This window comes from Hylobates moloch, unplaced genomic scaffold, assembly GCF_009828535.3.
Source record: "Hylobates moloch isolate HMO894 unplaced genomic scaffold, HMol_V3 SCAFFOLD_21, whole genome shotgun sequence".
Taxonomy (NCBI): domain Eukaryota; kingdom Metazoa; phylum Chordata; class Mammalia; order Primates; family Hylobatidae; genus Hylobates; species Hylobates moloch.
The window spans coordinates 34472254-34499966 of NW_026652296.1; the positions used below are offsets into that span (position 1 = coordinate 34472254).

At 43.2% G+C, this 27713-nt stretch overlaps 1 protein-coding gene across 4 annotated transcripts in view; it reads right to left on the minus strand.

Annotated features, from left to right (window-relative positions):
• Positions 1-27713, minus strand: part of SLC23A2 (solute carrier family 23 member 2) — a 152227-nt gene that overhangs the window by 98014 nt on the left and 26500 nt on the right. For 2 of the 4 annotated variants that reach the window (XM_032142776.2, XM_058432692.1), the window contains exon 2: positions 21857-21983. The exons of 1 other annotated variant lie outside the window; for it this stretch is intronic. The gene's annotated coding sequence lies outside the window, so the exon portion shown is untranslated. The remainder of the gene's footprint in view (positions 1-21856; positions 21984-27713) is intronic. One more of the 4 variants, XM_058432693.1, reaches the window with a different exon arrangement.

Consider the following 27713-nt stretch of genomic DNA (forward strand, 5'->3'; position numbering starts at 1 on the left):
AACTGTGGCCAGACTTTGCCCTTCCCAGTCCTGACTCCAAGCCAGGGCCTGCCAGGAACCTGGGCAGTGGGCACCCTCTGCCCTGTGGAATATGCAAATACCTGCCTCCATCTCCCTAACACCAGACTGCCCTTCCCAAATCCAGAAAGGGAACTCGAGGCTCAGATGACAAACAGCCAGGCAGAAGAGGCATTGACCATCAGCAAAGGACATCTTAGAAGATGGGAGTCCCTGACATAAAGACAGAAAAAAAACCAGGACAATTCCTGGAGAAAAGCAGCTGTAAGTATTCCTCATTCACAGAAACTTTGAGGAGCTCAGCAGTGGGGTAAGAGGATGACACCACCTGACCAGAAGTGACGCGTTAGTAGAAACTGGGGAGAAGGTTGGGAGCCAGGTGCTTCAACTGCTCAGGACAGGAGACCCACCACCACAAGTGCCCAGAACACAGGTCTGCACATGACACACCCAACCCATCGGTCAACACATCTAGGGGAGCCGAGAACTGTATTCAGGACATGCTGTGAAGACTCTAACATCAGAGAAGATTTGTTGCAGGAGCCAAAACAAAATTTAAAACAAAAACAAAAAAAAAACCCACAGCCGGAATAAAGGAGGAAAAACTTTTTTTTTTTTTTTTTTTTTTTTTGAGACAGAGTCTCGCTCTGTCGCCCAGGCTGGAGTGCAGTGGCACAATCTTGGCTCACTGCAAGCTCCGCCTCCCGGGTTCACGCTATTCTCCTGCCTCAGCCTCTCCGAGTAGCTGGGACTACAGGCGCCCACCACCACGCCCGGCTAATTTTTTTTTTTGCATTTTTAGTAGAGACGGGGTTTCACCGTGGTCTCGATCTCCTGACCTCGTGATCCGCCCGCCTCGGCCTCCCAAAGTGCTAGGATTACAAGCGTGAGCCACCGCGCCCGGCCGAAAAACATTTTTTAAGTTGGTATTTTTTTAAAAAAGGAAACAAGATTGACAATTACATGGAGAAAATGGATCAAAAACAAGAAGCTGAGGTGGGGAAGAACTGTAGGGAAATGAAGAGCCAGCATTAACTTGGAAGCAAGAGAGAGAAATGGCATCACAAAAGACTGAAACGGAGGTGGGTGACAGACCTGAGAAACTCTGAGAGACAAGGAAAAGTACAGAAAGGATAAGGCTATTCCGAGACAGAGCTGGGCAGGAAAAAGCAAAGAGCAAGGCCAAGCTGTGACTCATCAGTGCCTCTCAAGCAGACTTAGAAACAAAAGGGGCAATGAAGCCAGCTACGACGTACGATTCCATTTACACAAAACGTCCAGAGTAGGCAAATCCAGAGACAGAAAGTTCTTCAATGGTTGCCTGGGGCTGGGGTGGGAACGGGAGTGACTATTCATGGGTTTTAGGATTCTTTGCAGGATGAAAAAAAGTGCTAAAATTGTATTGTGGTGATGGCTGTACCGCTTTGTGAATAACAGTATACTAAAAACCACTGAATTGTATATTTTAAGATGATGACTATCATGGTGTGTAATATACCTCAATAAAACTTTTTTAAAAAGAGCAAACGAGGTCGGGTGTGGTGGCTCACACCTGTAATCCTAGCACTTTGGGAGGCTGAGGCGGGTGATCACCTAAGGTCAGGAGTTTGAGACCAGCCTGGCCAACACAGTGAAATCCCATCTCTACTAAACATACAAAAATTAGCTGGGTGTGATGGCACGTGCCTGTAATCCCAGCTACTTGTGAGGCTGAGGGCAGGAGAATCGCTTGAACCTGGGAGGCAGAGGTTGCAGTGAGCAAAGATTGCACCACCGCACTCCAGCCTGGGCGACAGAGCAAGACTCTGACTCAAAAAAAAAAAAAAAAAAAGAGAACAAATGGAGCAGACTTAAATAACCTAATATAAAAGATGTAGACTAAAAAACTATTCTGAGATTAAGAAAAATCTGAGTAAAGGGACTACAACGGCATTCTAGGTTCATGCAAAATCATGTACACATCCTAGCAAAATAATTTAACCACAGGATGAAAGAATTGTAGACACATCCAGGGAGAAGGAGAAAATGTTTGGTTTCCTTAAATGTTAGCTGAATTAAGCTTAGCACCTGGGTTGTCCACAGCAGTATTAAATGTCAGAAGACAATAACACAAACACAAACTGAGGGAAAGGTCTTAACAAGGAATTTTATACCCAGATAAGGTGCCCTTCATGTGTGAAAGCCAAACAAGACAGTTTTAGATGTGCATGAGCTCAAAAGAAAAGGAGGGAAAGAAAGCCTGAAGCTATATTCCAACCAGGTTGGAATATAGAAGTGAAATTCACAGAGGCCACTAACTAGTACACAAGACTGCTAAGCATGGACGCTAAAACCATCAAGGTAGGGACAAAGCTAAATAATGAGTGTAAATCTGGTTATAAAACTTAATACATAAGCCAAATTGCTCTCTAAACATATGCTATATAAGAAATGTAATTAAATAGGCCAGGCGCAGTGGCTCAGGCCTGTAATCCCAGCACTTTGGGAGGCCCAGGCAGGTGGATCATGAGGTCAGGAGTTCGAGACCAGCCTGATCAACATGGTGAAACCCCATCTCTACTAAAAATACAAAAATTAGCCAGGCTTGGTGGCGCGTACCTGTAATCCCAGCTACTCAGGAGGCTGAGGCAGGAGCATCGCTTGAACCCGGGAGGCAAAGGTTGCAGGGAGCTGAAACTGCACCACTGCACTCCAACCTGGGTGACAGAACGAGACTCAAAAAAAAAAAGGCCGGGCACGGTGGCTCATGCCTGTAATCCCAGCGCTTTGAGAGGCCGAGGTGGGCGGATCACAAGGTCAAGAAATCGAGACCACCCTGGCCAACGTGGTGAAACCCCGTCTCTACTAAAAATATAAAAATTAGCTGGGCGTGGTGACGTGCGCCTGTAGTCCCAGCTACTAGGGAGGCTGAGGCAGCAGAATCACTTGAACCCGGAAGGTGGAGGTTGCAGTGAGCTGAGATAGCACCACTGCACTCCAGCCTGGCAACAGAGCAAGACTCCATCTCAAAAATAATAAAATTAAATTAAATAAAAAAGAAATGTAATTAAATAAAGCAGACAGAAAAGATTACATTAATAAAGACTGAAAACGGAGAGTAAGAAGATGCTAAAGCCCTTCTCCCAAACAGAAAGAATCACAGGCCTTAACTATGACAATTAGAGAAACGAGTTTTTTTTTTATGTTTTTCACTTAAAACCACTAATAGAATTTGAAACAGAACACAGACTAAAACACAGCTAGACCTGTAAATGAGTTAAACCCATGTAATTAAAAATACTCAGATTGCATCAAAAAATAAATGCCAGCCAAACGTAGTGGCTCACGCCTGTAATCCTAGCACTTTGGGAGGCTGAGGTGGGCAGATTACTTGGGGTCAGGAGTTCGAGACCAGCCTGGCCAACATGATGAAACCCCATCTCTACTAAAAATACAAAAATTAGCTGGGTTGGGCACACCTGTAGTCTTAGCTACTCGGGAGGCTGAGACAGGAGAATCACTTAAATGCAGGAGGCGGAGGTTGTAGTCAGCAGAGATTGTGCCACTGCACTCCAGCCTGGGCGACAGACAGAGACTCTGTCTCAAAAAAATAATAAATAAAAATAAAATAAATGCCAACCCCCAAGACAGACCTTAAAGTGAAAAAAAGTAACACTAATGCTGCCTTATTATTTTTTAAATGTCAGACACAGTGGAATTCATGCCAAAAAGTATTAAGCAGGAAAAAGGAGGTCATTTTACATTGCTAAAGGATAAAATTCACAAGAAGAATATGATGTCAGTCTTTACATTCTCAACATTCTCTCACTGAAATAAAGCCCATAATGGCTAGAAATAGAGAAGAAATGACCAACACTTTATAAACATATCTCTCTCCAAGAAGATAGGGGTAGGGAGGATATACAAGCATAGGCCCCATGTCCATATTAATTTTATTTTGTATTGATCACAGAATCTGACCAATAAAATGAATAAGGCTAATATAATAGTTATCAAACTTTGCACCCCATAGAAAATAGCTTCATTTTCAATGGCTAAAGAGCGTTTATGAAAAGTCACCATCTATCATGCCACAAGGAAAATTTCAAACCCCACAAAAAAAAGAACATTTCAGCTGGGTGCAGTGGCTCATGCCTGTAATCCCAGCACTTTGGGAGGCTGAGGCAGGTGGATCACCTGAGGTCAGGAGTTTGAGACCAGCCTGGCCAACATGGTGAAACCCCGTCTCTACTAAAAATACAAACAATTAGCCAGGCATGGTGGCGGGCACCTGTTGTCCCAGCTACTCAGGAAGCTGAGGCAGGAGAACTGCTTGAACCCAGGAGGTGGAGGCTGCAGTTGAGCCGAGATTGTGCCATTGCACTCCAGCCTGGGCGACAGAGCAAGACTCCATCTCAAAAAAGAAAGAAAGAAAGAAAGAAACCAAAAAGGCATAAAACTCAGTGTCAATTTTTGAATAAAACTCTTAGCACATTAGACATAGAAGAAAAAAGCCCTCGAAAAGAACCCTGACCTCATATCAAAGGCAATGAGATACATAACCTGAACAACAACCTGAGGGGTGCCCTTTAAAGACAGAAACAGGAGTCTGGTGGGTGACATTATAGAAGACTGTTCTGGAAGTTCTAATCAGGACAATAAGAAAAAGATTTTGTTTGGGCACGGTGGCTCAGGTCTGTAATCTCATTGTTTTGGGAGGCCAGAAGGATCACTTCAGGCCAGCTCAAGACCAGCCAGGGCAACGTTAACAAGACCTACACTCTATTTAAAAAAAAAATTTTTTTTTTAATTAGCTGGACATGGTGCATGCCTGTGGTCCTGGCTACTGGGAAGGCTGAGGTAGGAGGACTGGCTTGACTCCAGGAGTTTGAGGCTGCAGTGAACAATGACTACATCTCTGCAATCCAGCCTGGGCAACAGAATAAGACCCTATCTCTAAAAAGAAGAAAAAAAAATTTGAAAGTTCAAATAATGGAAAAGGGAAAGCAAAAGAATTATTTATAGGTAATGCATCTGTCTACCCAGAAAATGAGTAAACACACACACACACACACACACACACCCTAGAATAAGATACTTCAGAAAGATAGTAAGTTATAAAATGAATATACAAAAAATTCCCATACATGAGCACTAACTCGTGATTCCCCTCTCTTTAAAGTACTGTATAGGTTGGGTGTGATGGCTCATGCCTGTAATCCTAGCACTTTGGGAGGCCAAGGTAGGAGTAACACTTGAGCTAAGTGGCTCGAGACCAGCCTGGGAAACACAGTGAAGCCCTGTCTCTACAAAAAATACAAAAAAATTAGCCAGGTACATGTGCCTTTATTTAGTCCCAGCTACTTGAAGGGTTGAGGTGGGAGGATCGCTTGAGCGTGGAGGTCGAGGCTGTAATGAACGGAGATGGTGCCGCTGCACTCCAGCCTGGGTAACAATGTGAGACTCTGTCTCAAAAATAGTTTTTTTTAAAAAAAAAAAGTACTGTATATATACATGTGCGATTGTGCTTTAAAAAAAAATGGCTATGCACCAAGCAGTTTATGGTGGTAATCTCTATAATATAGGAGTTACGGGTGTTTCTTTTTGTGTTTATCTGCATTCTTAAAATTTTAGTTATGCCCCTCTCCTTATATTAGGAGGAAAAATTAGCAACAGCTCAATTCTTAGTATGTAGGTATGGTTAGTAAACTCAGGGCAGAAAATAGGGCAAAACAACTAAAATGCTAAACATGGACAAATACAAGAAAAAAAACTTTTAATTCCTCAGAAATAATTTTGCATTTGAAAATATCTAATCTGATTAACATAATCTCTGATTTGTTTTCCTTTTATGAATAAAATCTACAATGTGTTTTTCTTTTAATTCCACATTTGGAATCATCATTTCTGTCTTTCCAGATAAATGTTAGATATTGACATTTCTGCGCCCCTGCTGTTGTAAAACTGAGTAAAACAACATAAGAGATTCAAGATTATCATCGCTTCTCGGCCTTTTGGCTAAGATCAAGTGTGAGATTCAAGATTATCAGCTAGACAAAACCTACTTTGACTCTGTAATAAGACACGGGGACAGATGCTAGAAATGCTAAAAGCAAATGCATTAACAGCACCCTCTAGTGTTATGAAATCTAATCGGCATTTGGTAGAAGAAATCTAAATGTAAAATTTTTAAAAACCTCTTTTGGAAAATTTCAAACATACAGAAAAGTAGACAAAATGAAAACACATTTTCATTTCATATTCAATTTGTTTCCAATTACTGACTGTTATTCCTGTAGCAACTTTTATATTTCATTAAGAGGTGTCAGAGGCAACCAGGTATCTCTGTGGGCCCTTCTTTGCCATTTGATTAGTAATTCAACTAATAAAATCCTTGGTTTTAAGTTGGGCACACAACCAACTAAATTAATTAAGGAAACATTTCCCAGCCTCCCTTGCAGCTAGATGCAGCCAGCCTTAGCCAATGGATATGGGTGAAAGTAAGCATGCCCTCCCCTCTCCCTTCCCTCTTTTTTTTTTTTTCTCCAGCCTGGGCAACAGAGCGAGACTCTGTCTCCAAAAAAAAAAAAAAAGAAAGAAAGAAACAGAATAAAGAAACCTGACATTCAGGCTGGGCACAGTGGCTCATGCCTGTAATTCCAGTACTTGGGGAGGCTGAGGTGGGCAGATCACTTGAAGCCAGAAGTGCGAGACCAGCATGGGCAACACAGTGAAACCACCTCTCTACTAAAAATACAAACGTTAGCCAAGCATGGTGAAGTATACCTGTAATCTCAGCTACTTGGGAGGCTGAGGCACGATAATCACTTGAACCCAGGAGGTAGAGGTTGCAGTGAGCCGAGATCGCGCCACTGCACTCCAGTCTGGGTGACAGAGCAGACTCTGTCTCAAAAAAAAAAAAAAGAATAAAGAAACCTGACATTCAGGCCGGGCGTGGTGGCTCACACCTGTAATCCCAACACTTTGGGAGACCATGGCGGATGGATCACTTGAGGTCAGGAGTTCAAGACCAGCCTCCAGCAAGGTGAAACCCCGTCTCTACTAAAAAATACAAAAATTAGCTGGGCATCTCAGCTACTCGGGAGGCTGAGGCAGGAGAATCACTTGAACCCGGGAGGCAGAGGTTGCAGTGAGCCAATATCAGGCCATTGCACTCCAGCCTGAGTAACAGAGTGAGACTCCATCTCAAAAAAAAAAAAAAAAGAAACCTGGCATTCGAGAAAAAAAATTGTATAATATGTCCATTCTAAGAATAAAGAATACTGACATTTAAAAAAAAATAGAAAATCTGCAAAAGAGCACTAGTAAGATACCACATTTGGAACAACCCTAGTTTCCAAATTTTTCAAAGGAAATACAAGATCAGTACATATTCTTAACCTGGGGGTATGGTGGGGGAATAGAGGGTTGAAGTTATTTTTCTTCACAGGAACCAAATAGCAGGTTCATGGTAAAAGCTAAGCATCTGGGTGAAATGAATAAATTCACTGTTCACATTGACTATCGAAAACTTATTGGCCAGGCACGGTGGCTCACGCCTGTAATCCCAGCACTTTGGGAGGCCGAGGTGGGCAGATCATGAGGTCAGGAGATCGAGACCACGGTGAAACCCCATCTCTGCTAAAAATACAGAAAATTAGCTGGTAAGGTGGCGGGCGCCTGTAGTTCCAGCTACTCGGGAGGCTGAGGCAGGAGAATGGCGTGAACCCGGGAGGCAGAGCTTGCAGTGAGCTGAGATCACGCCACTGCACTCTAGCCTGGGCAACACAGCGAGACTCCATCTCAAAAAAAAAAAAGAAAGAAAACTTACTAAATTGGCTTCTTTGGCAGACACTTAAAGCCTGGCCACTCAACCATAATCTCAAGGCATGATTCAGAATGTGTGCTGACAAGCACATACCACAATTCCAGCAATGAAGTAAAAACACTTCATCCAGCTCTCAAAGCAAATCCACTGTGAAGACTGTCTGCACCCTTGCAGCTCAAGACTCACATTACAGTGTGTCCTAGTTAGCAGGCTGCAGTAGAAGGGTTAGTGGTAAAGCATCACTGCACTGGCATCTGTGCCCCTCACTGGAGATCATGCATGGTGCTGTATGTGTGCAGGAAAGTCACTAACCAGTGAGCCGAAAATGCCTCTGTAAAATAAGATTGCTGCCCTACTCGTGTAGTTTCTGCACTTCTCTTTTTAGTAGTGGAATGAGTATCCGCAAATTAAATCTTATTTAAAGCCTAGAGGGGAAGGGGAGAAATCACACCAGTAGGTGGATGGCATCATTAAAATGGAGGTTTAACATTCTTCACTATAAAATTTTAATATACATTTTCCAGAAATAAAATAGTCCTACTAGTAAATGAAAAATTCCATGTATTTCTTAGCAAGAAAATACACTTATCTAATTTTCTAGCAGTAGCTGCAAATGTTTATTTACCTTTTTTTTTTTGAGACCAGGTTATGAGACTGGCTAATTTTTGTATTTTTGGCAGAGACGAGGTTTCACCATGATGCCAAGGCTGGTCTCAAACTCCTGAGCTCAAGCAATCCACCTGCCTCGGCCTCCCAAATTGCTGGGATTATAGGTGTGAACCACTGCGCCTGGCTGAGTAGCTGCAAATGTTACGCTGTACTTATACCATCTCTTTACTATTTGGTTACCCTAACACAATGCTCTGATTTTGAATTAAAGAGAAAGAAAAAAGATCATCCAAGAACAAGAAGGGCAAAAATCAATTACTTTAAATAACTTTAAGATATAATCTGATTTTTAAATTTCATTCTTTGGATTAAAAAGCTGTATGAAAGGGCCAGGTGTGGTGGCTCATGCCTGTAATCCCAGCACTTTGGGAGGCCGAGGTGGGCAGATCACCTGAGGTCAGGAGTTCAAGACCAGCCTGACCAACATGGAGAAACCCCGTCTCTACTAAAAATACAAAAAGAAAAAAAAAAATTAGCCGGGCATGGTAGCACATGCCTGTAATCCCAGCTACTCAGGAGGCTGAAGCAGGAGAATCACTTGAACCCAGGAGGCAGAGGTTGCAGTGAGCCAAGATTGCACCATTGCACTCCAGCCTGGGCAACAAGAGCAAAACTCCGTCTCAAAAAAAAAAAAAAAATGGTGTATGACATACCTATTAAAATGGCTAGAACAAAAAAAGACAATACCAAGTGCTGACAAGTTACTGGAACTCTCATACTCTTGGGTGGGTATGCAAAATGATACAACTGCTTTGGAAAACCATTTGATCATTTCTTATCAAGTTAAACATATGTTTCCATAAGACCCAGCAATACTACTCCTGGGCATCTATGGCTGAATGAAACCTTATGTTCAGACAAGAACATGTACATAAATGTTAATAATAGCTTTATTTTTTATTTTTATTTATTTATTTTGAGACAAGGTCTCACTCTGCTACCCAGGCTGGAGTGCCGTAGTACAATCACGGCTCACTGCAGCCTCAACCTCCTGGGCTCAAGTGATCCCCCCACCTCAGCCTCCCAAGTAGATGGGACTATAGGTGTGCGCTACCACACCTGGCTAATTTTTGTAGAAACGAGGTTTCGTCACGTTGCCCAGGCTCTTGCCTGGGCTCAAGCGAACCTCCCTGCCTTGCCCTCCAGATCACTGGGATTACAGGCGTGAGTCACCATATCAGCTATTTTTATTTTTAGACACAGGGTCTCACTCTGTCACGTAGGCAGGATTACAGTGGCAGGCTCATAGCTCATTGCAGCATCAAACTCCTGAGCTCAAGCAATCCTCCCACCTCAGCCTCCTAAGTAGAGAGAAGTACAGATGTGTACTGCCATACTCAGCTAATTTATTTTTTATTGTCATTGTTTTTGTAGAGGTGAGGTCTCGCTATGTTGCCCAGGCTGGCCTCAAACTCCCGAGCTCAAGCAATTCTCCCACCTTAGACTCCCAAAGTGCTGGGATTACAACTGTGAGCGATCATACCTGACCTCTAGTGGCTTTATTTATAATAGCCAAAACCTGGAAACAACATTCACCTTTAACTAGTAAACATCAACTAGTGAATATCCACAAACCACATAGCCTATCTCTATTAAAACACAATTATCATTTCACATTCATCAGATAAGGCTAGAATAAGAGTTTAGTAATATAAAGTATTGGCAAGACTGTGAATAAACAGGAATTCCTCTATCTTGTTGCCAGAGAAGAAAATTGGTTCAAATACTTGGGAGAACCACTGGTAATATTTAGTTGGTTGAAATGGTGTAAGCACTATGATCCAGCAAGGCCAGTTAGCACACTCCACCACTTCACCCACCCAGGTGAGGACAGTCATTATGTTCATTATGCTATGTCAAGAGGAGAATATCTAAGTAAGTTATGCTATGTTTAATCAATGAAATAAAATAGTGTAGTTAAAATAAACGAACTCTAGCTACTTGGACCAACATTTGGGAACATTTTCCAGAGTGATTAAGTAGGTTGTAGCGCACACGCACATGCACACACACGAGATCTACTATTTAAGGTTTTAAATCACGCAATCATTATTATATGTTGGTTTGTGAATATATAAGCATGTAACACAAAAGTAAAGACATGGACTGTAAAGGTACCTCTGGGAAGAAGAGAAAGAAGGAGATGAGGCTAGCGGAGAGGACAAACCAGGTATCTGAAATGTTTCAATTTCCTTAAAAAGCAAAAACAAAATACCTGAAGCAAAAAATGACATGTTTAGATTTATTAGGTCTGGGCATCTAGCAGGTAAGTTTTCATTCTTTTGTTTTCTTTATATTTGAAATGTCACAATTAAAAGCAAACGTTTAACCAAAGACTATCTTTAAGAGGATACACAGTCTGAACACACAAAAACTGGTAAAGTGGCTGCCTCCAGAGATGGAAACTGGGACCAGGACCAGACAGGAAGGAGGCTTATTCTCCCTGCCTGGCCTGTCCTCATGCACATTCTGATTATACATCTTTTTTTTTTTTTTTTTTTTTTTGGAGACAGAGTCTCCCTCTGTTGCCCAGGCTGGGTGCAGTGGCACGATCTCGGCTCACTGCAACCTCCACATCCCAGATTCAAGCAATTCTCCCTACAGGCACGAGTCACCACGCTCGGCTAATTTTTCTTATTTTTAGTAGAGACGGGGTTTCACCTTGTTAGCCAGGATGGTCTCGATCTCCTGACCTCATGATCTGCCCGCCTTGGCCTCTCAAAGTGCTGGGATTACAGGCGTGAGCCACCATGCCTGGCCTATCTATTTTTTTAATTACAAATAAATTTTACGCCCTCTTTATCTCCAGTCCCCCAGAGTGGGACCTATCTAAAGCAAGCTTGTCCAGCTCTCGGCCCAGGACAGCTGTGAATGCAACCCAACACAAATTCGTAACTTTCTGAAAACATTTGAGATTTTTTGCGATTTTTTAAAGCTAATCAGCTATCATTAGCGATAGAGTATTTTATGTGTGGCCCAGGGAAGCCAAAAGATTGGACACCCTTGATCTAAAGTATTTTTATTTCAGATAAGGACAGGCCACTGAAGACGTGATTGAGATTCCAGCCATGACTGTGCCATTAATGAGTTCTATCATCTTGGGAGAGGATTTAATTTTGGGGATGATTTAACCCCCTCCAAGTATCACATCACTTCTAAAATACTGTCTTTTATGAAAACACAAACATATCCCCCTCAGCCAGAGAATCTCTCACCATGCCACAGGGAGCGAAAAGCAGTTCTCATGTAACCCTGATAGGAAAACTTTTAGAATTTGTTCGGACAGTTCCACACAAACCATCTGCAGCGATTGCCTCATAGCCTCTGTGGGTAGAGATGTACGCAGACAGTTGCCCTTACGCAAGGCAGCATGAGGTGAGAGGAGGGCAGGAAGTTTGGGGGAGTGCTTATCTGATCACTTGTTTTCTTAATGAACTAAGAAGCAGAGGTCATGGCCAAGAGTAAAAAGGCTGGGTATGGGATTGGACGGAAGTGGCTATGGAAGACGAAAAACGATGAGAAAAATGATATTATTAAAAAAAAAAAAAATCGGCCGGGCGCGGCGGCTCACGCTTGTAATCCCAGCACTTTGGGAGGCCGAGGCGGGCGGATCACGAGGTCAGGAGATCGAGAACACGGTGAAACCCCGTCTCTACTAAAAATACAAAAAATTAGCCGGGCGTGGTGGCGGGGCGCCTATAGTCCCAGCTACTCGGAAAGGCTGAGGCAGGAGAATGGCGTGAACCCGGGAGGCGGAGCTTGCAGTGAGCCGAGATCACGCCACTGCACTCCAGCCTGGGTGAAAGAGCGAGACTCTGTCTCAAAAAAAAAAAAAATCAAAGTCCAGCTGAGCCCAGAACTCATAATGTGAAATAGAGAAAGTCACTTTGTTATCTGGTTTCTCTCCAGCAGAGTTCAACCAGCGCCCCCACAAAAAAAAAAGAATAGTAGGACCAGGGCACTGAGGGAGCTTGACAAGTTCTGGAGGCAGCTCAGAGAGGGAGGAGACCATGATGTTAGTAAGATGGCAGCCACATGATTTCCTGTGGCCTCCGTAGCAGGTAAAAAGGACTGGGGAGGCAAGAGGAAGCCAGAGAGCACCACAGAGCCGGAGCACCAGAACCGATGAAGGGGAGGAATAAGAGCTAGGGAGGACAGGGTGTGTAGACACACTTCCAGCTCAGGATCCCAAAGTGCTGTCTGGGAGACGACTGGGCCTTGGAGAGCTGATATAAACTGGAAGTAAAACTCCCTGCAAAAGGTAAAGGGACAGTGAGGTCCCGTGGCCGGATGAGCCAATGACTGAGAGATGATGCTAGAAGACACAGTGGAAAGAAATGTGGCAGGCCAGGAGCCAACATTCAAGGGGCACAAAGAAAGGTCAAGACGTTGCTAGACGGCCTGGCGCAGTGGTTCACACCTGTAATCCCAGCACTTTGGGAGGCCGAGGAGAGTGGATCACCTGAGGTCAGGAGTTCGAGATCAGCCTGGCCAACATGGTGAAACCCCATCTCTACTAAAAATACAAAATTAGCCGGGTGTGGTGGCACGCACCTGAAATCCCAGCTACTCAGGGGGCTGAGGCAAGAGAATCGCTTAGAACCAGGGAGGCAGAGGTTGCAAGTGAGCCAAGATAATGCCACTGCACTCCAGCCTGGGCAACAGAGCAAGATTCTGTCTCGAAAAAAGTTGCCAGATGATGGCAAAGAGGAAAAAGGCTTCAAAACTAACAACAATAGTTGAATTAAGGCTGGAGGACACAGCCTGCTATTCCTTCTACCTGGAAATACTGCTATACCTGGAGAATGTAAATATCAATTCCTCAGCAAATCCTTTCCACATCCCTCAAAATCCAAACCACTCACTGCACTCTTTGCTATTCTCCCAAAGCAAGGAGCACAGTTCATGCCAAATGTCCTTTGTTATCAAAGTTATGCTTTTCTCAAGTTCATGAAGCCAGCCAGGGATCCACGTTTTCTGGGTCTATCCAGTTCCTAAATTGTGATCAGCAGAAAATAAGTGAAGGTATATACCTAAAAATGTATCCAGCAAGCCACCAGGTCAGGAAAGCAGGTGCTCTGGCATGCTGGCTTCAGGACCCCTTAGTCACAGCCACACGCACTTAGAAGTAGTCTGCACAGGCCAGGCACGGTGGCTCACGCCTATAATCCCAGCACTTTGGGAGGCTGAGGTGGGGGGATCACAGGGTCAGGAGTTCAAGACCAGCCTGGCCAAACAGTGAAACCCCATCTCTACTAAAAAAAAAAAAATACAAAAAATAAGCCAGGCATGGTGGTGGGCGCCTGTAATCCCAGCTACTCAGGAGGCTGAGGCAGGAGAATCGCCTGAATGCGGGAGGCGGAGGTTGCAGTGAGCTAAGATTATGCCATTGCACTCCAGCCTGGGCAAGTGTGAGACTCTGTCTCCAAAAAAAAAAAAAAGTAGTCTGCATGGCTATAAGAATCCCTAAGGCTGCCATAACTCCTTTAATATGATTCTCTGTGTTGCCAATAGGAATATGACCATATGTAAGCTTTCTTATTAAAAAAAAAAAAAATGTAAAAAATCTGGCCAGGTGCAGTGGCTCACGCCTATAATTCCAGCAGTTTGGGAGGCCAAGGTGAGTGGATCACTTGAGGCCAGGAGTTCAAGACCAGCCTGGCCAACATGGTGAAATGCCGTCTCTACTAAAAATACAAAAATTAGCCAGGCGTGATGGCACACACCTGTAGTCCCTGCTACTCCTGAGGCTGAGGCACCAGAATCACTTGAACCCAGAAGGCGGAGGTTGCAGTGAGCCGAGATCGTGCCACTGCACTCCAGCCTGGGTGACACAGTGAGACTCTGTCTCAAAAAAAGCAAAAAATCAAAAAGGCAGAAATAAAATAAAATGTACCACTTATAATTTACACAACAAATTGTAAATTTACTAAATAATTTTTAACATCCCATTAGCATGCAAGCACTTTGGATATACTGCTAGTGGGAGTAATAATTGCCATTAACTTTTTTTTTTGAGATAGGGTCTCACTCTATCACCCAAGCTGGAGTGCAGTGGCACAATCATGACTCACTGCAGCCTTGACCTCCCTGGGCTCAGGTGATCCTCCCACCTCAGCCTCTCAAGTAGCTGGGATTGCAGGCACATACTAATTTTTCTATTCTTTGTAGAGATGGGGTCTTGCCATGTTGCCCTGGCTGGTCTTGGAACTCCTGGGCTCAAGCAATCTGCCCACATCAGCCTCCCAAAGTGCTGGGATTATAGGCGTGAGCCACTGCACCCAGCCGTAACATTTTTAGATGGTAATTTAACATCACCAATCAAAGGCTCTAAAAATACACATAGCCTCTGACCTAACAATTTTACTCTTAAGGAATTTATCCTAGCAAAATAATTAAAACAGACTTAAATTTTTCATTTTGTGAGTGTTCATTAAAATAATGCTTAAGAGTAATCCAAAACCGGAGGGGAAAATATTAATGCCTAAAATACAGGACTGGTTGGTACAACTGTGGGCACATTCTTATATGAGCATACTGCAGAGATTAAAACATGGGTGACTGACATGGCAACGTAAGGAGTGCATTATTAAGCTGAGAAAAAGGCAGGCTTACAAAACAAATCTGATAATCCCATTTCAGTGTGTGCACACATGCAGAAAATGAAGGACACCAAAAAATTAGCCAGGTGTGGTAGCACACTCCTGCAGTCCCAGCTACTCAGGAGGCTGAGGCAGGAGGATCCCCTGCACCCGGGAGGTAGAGTTGCAGTGAGCCGAGATCGCACCACTGCATCCCAGCCTGGGTGATGAGAGTGAGACTCTGTCTCAAAAAAAAAAAAAAAAAAAAAAAGAAGAAGAAAACAAAAAAAGGAAGGAAGAGAAGAGTAGAAGAGAAGGGAAAAGAAAAAAAAGAAAGGAGGCCGGGCGCGGTGGCTCACGCTTGTAATCCCAGCACTTTGGGAGGCCGAGGTGGGCGGATCACGAGGTCAGGAGATCGAGACCACGGTGAAACCCTGTCTCTACTAAAAAATACAAAAAATTAGCCGGATGTGGTGGCGGGCGCCTGTAGTCCCAGCTACTCGGAGAGGCTGAGGCAGGAGAATGGCATGAACCCGGGAGGCAGAGCTTGCAGTGAGCCGAGATTGCGCCACTGCACTCCAGCCTGGGCGACAGAGCGAGACTCCGTCTCAAAAAAAAAAAAAAAAAAAGAAAAAAAAGAAAGGAAAATGGAGGAAAATACCAAAATAGTAAATGATTATCTCCAGATGATGGGATTACATGTGGTTTTTTTTCCCTTATTTTTCTACAGTGTACATATGTCATTTTCATAATTCTTAAAAGCTTGAGCCATTATCTAAAGACAACACTGAAATAAATATACAGGTAAGACAAACTAGAAGAGGAATTCTGGCAGTCAACACCAGTGCTGAGAAAAAACACCCTATTGACATAGTCAGTGTGCTCCCGGAGAGAGCGCTGGGAGGGCTAGAGTTTCCTGGTAACTAGGAGCCTAAATTTCCCATTCCTAAGGGCTTGCTGATGGCACCTGAGTAACTTAGAAAACCAAAGGTGTGGTCAAAAGATAAGTGGTATTCATATTCAGTAAACCTACTGTGTCCAGGGATTCCTAATTTTCCTTAAATCCTTTTTATTCTTGGATCTCAACTCTTCCAAGGGCTATTTTTATCTAATATTAGTTACTATACTTCTTCACATTTCCTAGATCTTCTTTATTTGAAAAAGAAATGAGACTCATTCATTGCAACCAAACTTTAACTTGTCAAAATTTAAAACTGGCTGGGCCCAGTGGCTCACATTTGTAATCCCAGTACTTTGGGAGGCCAACGCAGGCGTATCACTTGAGCCCAGAAGTTCAAGACCAGCCTGGGTAACATAACAAAACCCCGTCTCTACAAAAAATTAGCCAGGTGTGGTGGTGCATGCTTGTAGTCCCAGCTACCAGGGAAGCAGCTGAAGAGGAAGCATCACCCTCGGCCAGGCGCAGTGGCTCACGCCTGTAATCCCAGCATTTTCGGAGGCCAAGGCAGGCAGATCACTTGAGGTCAGGAGTTGGAGATCAGCGTGGCCAACATGGAGAAACACCATCTCTACTGAGAATACAAAAATTAGCTAGGCATGGTGGCATGTGCCTGTAATTCCGCTACTCAGGAGGCTGGGGCAGGAGAACTGCTTGAACCTGGGAGGCAGTGACCCAAGATTGTGCCATTGCACTCCACCCTGAGTGACTGAGTGAGACTCCATCTCAAAAAAAAAAAAAAGGAAGATCAGGAGGTCAAGCCTGCAGTGAGCTATAATCATACCACCACACTCCAGCTTGGATAACAGAGGGATACCCTGTCCCCAAAAAAAATTTTTTAAAAAAATTATAAGCTATAGAACATATTTGTGATTCTTGGGTGAAAAAGAAAAATATACACATAGACTGGGGTAGGGGGCGGCAGGGAAGATCAATTTACTTGTTGAACTGGTTCATATGCATTTTCCAGGCAACAGAAAATCTAAATTTGAAAGGAAAAAGGTGAGGAAGGGGAAGCTTTAGTATCATCATTCAAGTGTGAGTATGTATTACTACATAGTCCCTGAAATAGAAGGGGCTTACATTATGAAATACTGAAAAATCCAAGAGCTTGGAAGTTGAAAACATACTGCTCAGTGGTAAATAAAGCTGTGTGGGGTTTAAACTGTGCTATCCAATGTGGGAGCCACCAGCCCCAGGTGGCTACTGAGCACCTTAAACGTGTTGGTCCAACAGGTATGTGCTATGAATGTAACATATACAATAGACTTCAAAGAGTTGCTATGAAAATAAAAAAGAATGTAAATATCTCATTAATAACTTTATATTGATTGCATTGAAATACTATTTTTAATATATCAGCTTATAAAATATATTACTAAAATTAATTGTTCTTGTTTTCCTTTAATGTAGCTACCTCAAAATTACATATGTGACTTCCATTATAATGGTATTAGGTACTGCTAGTCTAAAAAATGTGGATACCAGGGAAAGAGAAAATGCTATTTCAGTGCACACAACCAGGGTAATCGTGATAAGATCACAGCCTACAAATGTGTAAACTTTTGATAGTTTGATTTTACACACACACACACACACACACACACACACACACAGGCATGGCCATCTTTATCCAAACATCAAAGCCCACCCTATCTATCATTAATATCCTACACAGTCAGCTGGGTAGATTAAATGATGGGGAGCAGGTGCCATAACCTAATTTTCCACACACAGAACTGAGAGGAGGGAAGGAAGCAGATATAAAAGAGACCAAAGCAGAAATCCAGAAGCAGAAATCTTGTGCTAATGAGAAGCACAAGATGAAAGGTCAGAAGGGCTGGAGGCAGGGGCTCTTTGAGGGAAGCCCAGAACCAGTACAAGAAATCTAAATAAAACACAGGGCCCATCCAAAGGTAAACACTACTCAAATCCAGAAAGGCTTTATTGCTATTGATCTGCAAGTTCCAGTTTATGGCAAACTTAAAACAAAATCATATGTGTATTTAAAAAGGATTATCATTAGAAGTCATGGGACAACTTTATTGATGAGTTTTTTTTGTAACACCATACAGAAAAATCAGCAAACAACTTAGACAATTTATAAACAGCTGGTCTTAATCCAACACTAACATGTTGATTTTTCAAAATAACCAGTTGAAAAGGCCAGACTTGTTCTAATTTGCTTGGAATCTCTTTCAAACTGTTACACAACTGTTCTATCTTCCCTCCTTACCTTCTTATGTAAGCTCTGTAATCACCATCAGTGTTTACATAGGTTTGTGAAACCACCTAATTTCTCCAGTAAATATTTAATTCTCTTGTTGCTACTGATCAAACCATAAGCAATACAACATTTTTATACAACATGTTTGGTAATGAGAAAATGAGACATTGACGTCAACAGCACAAAGTCTATAAACCAAAAACACCAGGATTTCCCGATACAAGGCCTCTTGGAAATCACGCACCAATAAAACAGAAAATTCTCTTTACTGCTCCAAGTGTTTGATCCAGTTTATATCTGAGTTCCACAGCATCTGTGGTGGTTCTAGCAAATGCTAAAATACCCTTCAACCAGAACCAGGCACCCAGTCTGCAGGCGTCAGGCACCAAGCAGAGTGGGTGTTCTCAGCTATGAAAGCCAGGCACTAAACGGTCACCTGTATGTTATTAACGACAAAAATGAAAGGTATGAGCAAGCCTCCTCTTTTCTCAGTTTAGTAAGAGCGTGATATTTTAGGATCTGTACTGCAAATGGAATGACACCAACCATCCAACTAGATCTCTGACTGCCCTTGGTGGGCTGGAGCAAGGAGATGGAGATACATTATGCTGAGGCTCTTTCCCATCTGACTGTACAGCCCAGACACCTAGCAAATCGGAGAAAACACATACAACCACAGAGCTGAGCAGGAGAGCTCAGGGACAATGGAACTCCAGGCTGGAAGTTGTCAGAAATGACTTTTAGGAAGTGAGATTAGGGTTAGCCTTGAAAGATGGTGGGAATCCCAAGAGAGATGCCACTACGGAGGTCCAGAGGTAGGTGGCATATGATGCGTCTTTTGGGCGCTGAACACAACCGCGTAACCCCAGCACCTGGAGGTCAGAGGGCAGGGAAGCAAAGGAAGAAAACTCTTTGTGGAGTCAAAGTAGCCTTGAAAGGCAAACTCAACACAGAACGGCTGAGGATAGCAGTCGTACACCACAGGATAATCTCAAAATGGGGATCAAGAAGCTACTGTGTTAATCCAAGGAAAAGGACCTTGGCAACTGCAATGGTGAAAGTGCCAATGAGAAAAATGGATGAACTAAGGGAGTGATTTCAAAGAAAGACCTGGTATTAAAGGTGACCTCTAAGAAAAGAGCCAGGTGTCCTCTTCCTTCAGAAATAAGAAAACAGGCTTGACAAGGTAAATCATTAAAAAGGTCAGGATGTGTATTTTTCTTTTTTTTTTTTTTTGAGACAAAGTCTGTCTCTGTCACCCAGGCTGGAGTGTGGTGGCATGATCTCGGCTCACTGCAACCTCAGCCTCCCGAGTTCATGCAATTCTCCTGCCTCAGCCTCCAGAGTAGCTAGCAATACAGGCGTGCGCCACCATGCCTGGCTAATTTTTGTATTTTTAGTAGAGACGGGGTTTCACCAGCCATGTTGGCCAGGCTGGTCTCGAACTCCTGACCTCATGATCCGCCCACCTTGGCCCCCCAAAGTACTGGGATTACAGGTGTGAGCCACTGCGCCCGGCCTTGTTTTGTTTTTAGTAGTAAGTAGAGACTTCTTTATTAGAAGTGTTTTTTGGTTTTTTTGTTGTTGTCATTGTTTTGTTTTGAGACAGAGTTTCCCTCTTGTTACCCAGGCTGGAGTACAATGGCGCAATCTCGGCTCACTGCAACCTCCCGCCTCCCAGGTTCAAGCGATTCTCCTACCTCAGCCTCCCGAGTAGCTGGGATTACAGGTATGCACCACCACGCCTGGCTAATTTTTTGTACTTTTAATAGAGACAGGGTTTCTCCATGTTGTACAGGCTGGTCTTGAACTCCGGACCTCAGGTAATCCACCCGCCTTATCCCAAAGTGCTGGGATTACAGGCATGAGCCACTATGCCCAGCCTTTATTAGAAGTCTTAAAAATTTTGGCCGGGCGCGGTGGCTCACGCTTGTAATCCCAGCACTTTGGGAGGCCGAGGCGGGTGGATCACAAGGTCAGGAGATCGAGACCACGGTGAAACCCTGTCTCTACTAAAAATACAAAAAATTAGCCGGGCGTGGTGGCAGGCGCCTGTAGTCCCAGCTACTTGGAGAGGCTGAGGCAGGAGAATGGCGTGAACCCGGGAGGCGGAGCTTGCAGTGAGCCGAGATCGTGCCACTGCACTCCAGCCTGGGCGACAGAGCGAGACTCCGTCTCAAAAAAAAAAAAAAGAAGTCTTAAAAATTTTTTACAAGGAGTGATACCCTCCAAGTATTTGTAAAAGCTCTTATAAGTGTACACAGAAAGTAAATTTTACTGCACATAAAACTTTTTTAAAACAACACTGACATAACATTTTACATCCACCATACTGAATAAATTTAGTTTTAACAAGTCAATGTATCTGACAGCATCCTTTTTTTTTTTTCTTGAGGCAGGGTCTCACTCTGCCACCCAGGCTAGAGTGCGCTGGCACAATCAGAGCTCACTAAATCTTTGAACTCCTGGGCTCAAGTGATCCTCCTGTTTCAGTCTCCAGAGTAGCTGGGACTATAGGTGTGCACCACCACACCCAGAAGCAGAATATCCGAGAGAATGTATCAGCAGATGTGAAATACTTGCGGCTTTTCTGCAGGATAATTTACCAATATATATCAAATTTTTAAAAGGTCATGCACTGTGCCCATCACTATTACTGCTAAGATGTTTTCCCCAAGAAGAAATTTGATTGCAGTATTGCTTATAATGGCAAAAAATTAAAAATAATCAAAATGTTCATCAAGCTTTGGGGATAAGGGAAACAGTAAAAGGAGGAAAAAAAGAATGCTCCTTAGTAATGTACATGCGGTTAGTCTCATTAATTACTGCAGAGAATGCTTGAAAAGGGGTTAGGAAACAATTCTTAAATCTCTTTCCACTCCAGGGTCCTCATGCATAAACCTCACGGAGGGCCAAGAGCAGGAGGTACTCAACAAATTTTTGCTGATAATAAAGTCAAAAGCATGAAAGAAAACTGAAAATATTTACCTCCTACTTTGTAATTAATATAAGTGGCAAGACTGTGCCTGTTTATTTTCTAGTTTAATCTACTTATGTGGAATTTGGCCTAAAGAAGTCCATTACCTTATCATTAGCATTAACCTAACAATTCATTATTCCAAAGGTTGTGCATTTAGACCGTTCTCGACATGTAAAAAACGTACAAAGGTAAGGTCAAGTACAAAAGGGTTCTAATGCTACAGAGCTGCCAGCCCAATTTTACCATGAAGCATAACTAGCCAGGCATGGTGGCTCATGCCTATAATCCCAGCACTTTGGGAGGTAGAGGCAGGAGGATCACTTGAGCCCAGGAGTTGGAAACCAGCCTAGATAACATAGTGAGACTTCATCTCTAAAAAAAAAAAAAAAAAAAAAAAAAAAAATTTAAAAATTAGCCAGGCACTGTGGCTCATATCTGTAGTCCCAGCTACTTGGGAAGCTGAGGTAGAAGGATCACATAAGCCCAGCAGGCCAAGGCTGCCACAAGCCGTGATCATGCCACTGCACTCCAGCCTGGGTGACAGAGCAAGAACCTGTTTCAGAAAAAGTAAGAAAAGAAAAAGGAAACACAACAGGAGATTGTGTTTTACACGCACCTAAGTGATGTGGCGTAGACCTGTCCATATGCTTTCCATTACAATTCGCTGAGTTACATTTGCTTATGCACCAAGGTCCAAGTTCAAAGCCGTATGAGAAGTCCCCGTTAGTGGAGTCAAGACCTAGCTGGAGAAAAGCAAATGGTAAATTAAAAGTAATAACAAACCTAGCAGGAGACACTCCGCATGAATGGAGTCTATTTTTCACCCAGCCATGCCCAGTCCTAGAATTTGCTGTATTACTACTTCATTTTTATGGACTGCCTCTGAGGCCCCAGCCTGTCTCTAGGCAGGGTCACAAACTGCACCCTCAATTCTTTAAAAATGCACACGTACCCGAAAACTTAAAGTATAATAATAATAAAATTTTAAAAATCCACTCTCCATTTCTACAAAGTATTTTGAAAGACAGTATTTTAGAACACCTGTAAAAAAACAATTTTCAGCCAGGCACAGTGGCTCATACCTGTAACCCCAGCCCTTTGGTAGGCCAAGGCAGGCAGGTCGCTTAAGCCCAGGAGTTCGAGACCAGCCTGAGCAATAGGGTGGTCTCTACAAAACACACACACACACACACACACACACACACACACACAAAAATTAGCCAAGTGTGGTGGTGCACACCTGTGATCCCAGCTACTCAGGAGACTGAGAGGTGGAGGATCACCTGAGCGCGGGAGGTTGAGGTTGCAGTGAGCTGTGATTGTGCAACTGCACTCCAGCTTGGGTGACAGAGTGAGACTCTGTCTCAAAAAAATAAATAAATAAAAAGCAATTTTGGGCCAGGCACGGTGGTTCACACCTGTAGGGAGGCTGGGATGGGAGGATCACTTGAGGCCAGGAATTCAAGACCAGCCTGGGCAACATAGTGAAACCTCGTCTCTAAAAAAAAAAAAAAAATTATCTCGTCATGGTGGCACACACCTGTAGTCACAGCTACTCAGGAGGCTGAGGCAGGAGGATTCCTTGAGCCCAGGAGGTCAAGGCTGCAGTGAGCTGTGACTGTGCCACTGCAGTCCTACTTGGGCAACAGAGTGACACCCCATCTCAAAACAAAAGCAAACAAAGTGATTTGCACTCAGTTGGGATTTCTTCACTGATAACTTTTAAACTCCATATTCCCTAGCACAGGGCCTTTGATTTAAAAAAAAAAAATTAGGTCACTTTCTTTTAAAGCCTCTTAAAAATGTATTAGCACATGGGGAGGGTGCTTCTCAAAAAGCTGGTCACATTCTATTTCTCAAACTGGGATATGAGCAGGTACACAGATGTTTCTTTTACTATTTATTAAATGGCTATGTTTTATCCACTCTTGTACCTGTGCATATGTTCCACAATAAAGGGAACCCAGAGCCTGACTCAGTGGCTGTCTTGGGAACAGCCATCACAGCCCCAGCCATGAGCCTGGCCCTCCCTTGTGAAGAAAAATGTGCAAGGCAACCAACAGTTTAGCCAGATTTTCACTAGAAAATCCTTATGTTGAGACATCAACTTTTACCATTTGTTCTTGGGCAAGTTAGCATCAACAATCGCCAGTGGTCCCAAGTTAAATAGCACACAGATGCCATCAGACTGGTACCAGTCTGGTCTTCGATGAACCATTAATGAGTCTTTTTTTTTAAATTTTGGAAACTAAACACTGGTCTTTTGCTGCTTGGGAAAAAATACTCACTTTAAATTACTAGAATGTGAATGAAGAAACTGATGTCTTTCCCTTTCTAAAACATTTTGCATGCAAGGAAAAAAAAAGTAATTTATTTCTCAAAATAAAATCTCTATACATAAATCTATCTTAAGCTATGTGGGGGTTTTTCGGGGGTTTTGGGGGGTTTTTTGTTGTTGTTGTTGTTGTTGTTGTTTTAAATGAGACAGAGTCTTGTTCTATCAGCCAGGCCTGGAGTGCAGTGGCACAATCTTGGCTCACTACAACCTCCACTCCCGGGTTCAAGCGATTCTCTTGCCTCAGCCTCCCGAGTAGCTGGGATTACAGGTGCCCACCACCACGCCTGGCTAATTTTTTGTATTTTTAGTAGAGACACGGTTTCACCATGTTGGCCAGGCTGGTCTTGAGCTCGACCTCAGGTGATCCACCCGCCTCGGCTCCCAAAGTGCTGGGATTACAGGCACGAGCCACTATGCCAAGCCTTAAGGTATGTTTATCAGAAATTTGCAATGTCAGAAGGGAGGCACAAAGGTGACATCCATCAATGTCTAGTCAAGAGGAATAATGAAAAGAACATGAAAAAAGAAAACAAAAGAGACACTTTAAAAGAATGGCTTACTTTCAGTTAAATTGTAGTAACAAATACAGTTCCTTGAAAAATACAGGTTGTACAATATGTGTGGTTATGATTTCACTTTTATTAAAAGGATAATTACATAGTATGCAGTTGTGTACATAGAACAGGGCTGGCAAGGATACAGATCAAACTGCTTTGAAGTGGTGGGGGGACATAAGAAAAGATCATGGGACTTTCTCAATTTACTAAACACAAGTCTGACAAGCTAGAATTATTTTTCAACATGTGTATGCTTCTTTTGCAAATCCTTTAAAAAACTATTAATTAAAAACAGCTCCATGAGGGCAAAGTGCAAATTAACAGAATGTCATTTTTAGCTACAAATCATGGGAAAATTCTGAATGGGGAAGCGAAAGTACTATGACTCCTTAAAGACATGTTTTTGGAGAGTATTTTTCTAAGCTGAGTGGCAACATGGCTGGAAGGACTTGACTTACTACTGCACAGAACAAGTATTGAGACCAAACCACAGAACTGGGTCAGAGGTTCTAATACTGGGAACATGTAAATACATTTTTGAGAAAGGAATCTCTGAGGAAGGAGTCAAGCAGAAGGAATCACGATACAAACAAAAACAAGACTGAGCTATCAATAACCATCCTTGAACTTCTGGCAGAGCACTCTGCTAAATGCCCCTCCCATTCGCGGGTTCCACCGCACTCTGGAAACATGAAAACTCTCCTTTGCACGCAAGGCTACGGGGCTGTGATCAAAGCCCGGGCGCTTCGGCAGGTCAGAGGAAACATCACTTGGGACACATTGACGGCCACATGACTTTCCCCCATCAAGGCCCGCTGAACTCTCAAGAATCTGTTCACAGTGCTTCTGTTGCTTCTTAATTAGGATGTGCAAAAGTACATACTACATGCTGTGGTTTCCAGACACTGACTTCATACAGAAAACATTCAACAAAAAACTGGGGAGGAAATAATACAGAATTGCCATCTGTGTATCTTACTATGTTATTTAACATCTACCACTGACTCACCATCATTTCCTTAAAAAGGGATGTTAACTCTTCAAAAGCAGGAAGGACAGAATGCCAGGGCCAGTATCATAACAGGCCCAGAACCTTTGAACAGCCAAATCATTATATCAATTCAGTAGATGCCAAAAAGGCTGACAAAACACTTCCTCCTGATTTAAAAAGCAAAAACCAGCCGGGCGCGGTGGCTTATGCCTGTAATCCCAGCACTTTGGGAGGCTGAGGTGGGTGGATCACCTGAGGTCGGGAGTTCGAGACCAGCCTGACCAACATGGAGAAACCCCATCTCTACTAAAAATACAAAATTAGCCAGGCGTGGTGGCGGATGCCTGTAATCACTTGAACCCAGGAGGCGGAGGTTGTGGTGAGCCGAGATCACACACTGCACTCTAGCCTGGGCAAGAAGAGCGAAACTCCGTCTCAAAAAATAAAAAAATAAAAATAAATAATAAAAAATAAAAATAAAAAGCAAAAACCAAACATTTTCAATGCAAATTAAAAGATACTTCCTGAATATGACAAATATCTTCTGAAAACAAGGGCAAACTCAAAACACTACATATTCTTCATGCTTTTGCATGTTGTTTTTTAAGTTTATTTTTAACCTTATACTATCCTTATATCCTTTATCCTTATACTATCATTCCCAATGTTTGTATTTTTTTCAAGGATTTACAAAAGAAGCACATGTATGCACTTGAAAATCTTGATGAAACAGGCAATTTTGGGGGGAAAACTATTTTTTCGGTGTTTTTGTTTTTGAGACGGAGTCTCGCTCTGTCGCCTAGGCTGGAGTGCAGTAGCATGATCTCAGCTCACTGCAACCTCCGCCTCCCAGGCTCAAGCGATTCTCCTGCCTCAGCCTCCCGAGTAGCTGGGATTACAGGTGCCCACCACCATGCCTGGGTAATTTTTGTATTTTTAGTAGAGATGGGGTTTCATCATGTTGACCAGGCTGGTCTCAAACTCCTGACCTCAAGTGATCCACCCGCCTCGGTCTCCCAAAGTGCTGGATTACAGGTGTGAGCCACTATGACTGGCCAAAAACTATTTTTTGAAAACCTGAACAAGTAACAATAAATGGAGAAAATTACAAAAGCAAATTACTCTTCTCCAAAAGGTGCTAGGCCCAGACAAATTCTTAGTCATTTCCCAGCCTTCCTCGTAAGAAATGGGAAATGGAAAAGCTTCCCAATTCCTTCTGGGAAAGCAGACAAACTGACAAAGCACAAGGGAAGAAAACTATGTATTTCTTCATTGGTGCAGTGGTAAGAAAAAAAGAAAAAGAAAGCATATGACGTTAACCTCATTTGCCATTCCTAGAATGTTTTTTGTTTTTTTTTGAGACAGAGTTTCACTCTGTTGCCCAGGCTGGAATGCAGTGGTGCCATCTTGGCTCACTGCAAACTCCACATCCCGGGTTCAAGCCATCCTCCTGCCTCAGCCTCCCGAGTAGCTGGGATTACGAGCATGCACCACCACGCCTGGCTAATGTTTGTATTTTTAGTAAAGACTGGGTTTCACCATGTTGGCCAGGCGGGTCTCAAACTCCTGATCTCAAGTGATCCACCTGCCTCGGCCTCCCAAAGTGCTGGGATTACAGGAGTAAGCCACCGTGCCCAGCCTGTTTTTTTTTTTTTTAATTTTTGCAAATTTGACATGTAAAGAATGACATCTGGTTTTGATCTTGATTTCTTTGATCCATGTGTCTATAGTTCTTTTATGAACTGTTAAGTGCCTTTTACCCATTTTTTTCAGTACGTGTTTGGGTTTTTCTGATTCATTTACAAGAGTTTCTTTTTTTTTTTTTTTTTTTTTTGAGACAGAGTCTCACTCTGTCACCCAGGCTGGAGTGCAGTGGCGTGATCTCGGCTCACTGCAAGCTCTGCCTCCCGGGTTCACACCTTTCTCCTGCCTCAGCCTCCCAAGTAGCTGAGACTACAGGTGCCTGTCACCATGCCTGGCTAATTTTTTGTATTTTTAGTAGAGACAGGGTTCCACCGTGTTAGCCAGGATGGTCTTGATCTCCTGACCTTGTGATCCACCCGCCTCGGCCTCCCAAAGTGCTGGAATTACAGGCGTGAGCCATCACGCCCCGCCAAGAGTTTCTTTTTTGTTGTTTTTTCTACTTTTATTTTGTTTTTTTTTCTTTTTGCAAGAGTTTCTCATAGGTTAAGGATATTAACCCTTTGTCTACTGAAAACATTTTCCCCAGAAAAAGCAAATGACTGCTTTTTCCATTTTGTTTATACCACTTAAAATAGAGGACATTTTTTAAGTCTCTCTTAAGTCATATTAGTATCTTTTTGCAATTTCTCCTATTACTTTTGTGCTAGAAAGTCCCTCCCCGGCCGGGCACGGTGGCTCATGCCTGTAATCCCAGCACTTTGGAAGGCCAACGTGGGTGAATCACCTGAGGTCAGGAGTTCGAGACCAGCCTGGTCAACATGGTGAAACCTCGTCACTACTAAAAATACAAAAATTAGCCGGGCATGGTGGCAGGCGCCGTAATCCCAGCTACTCAGGAAGCTGAGGCAAGAGAATCACTTGAACCCAGAGGCAGAGGTTGCAG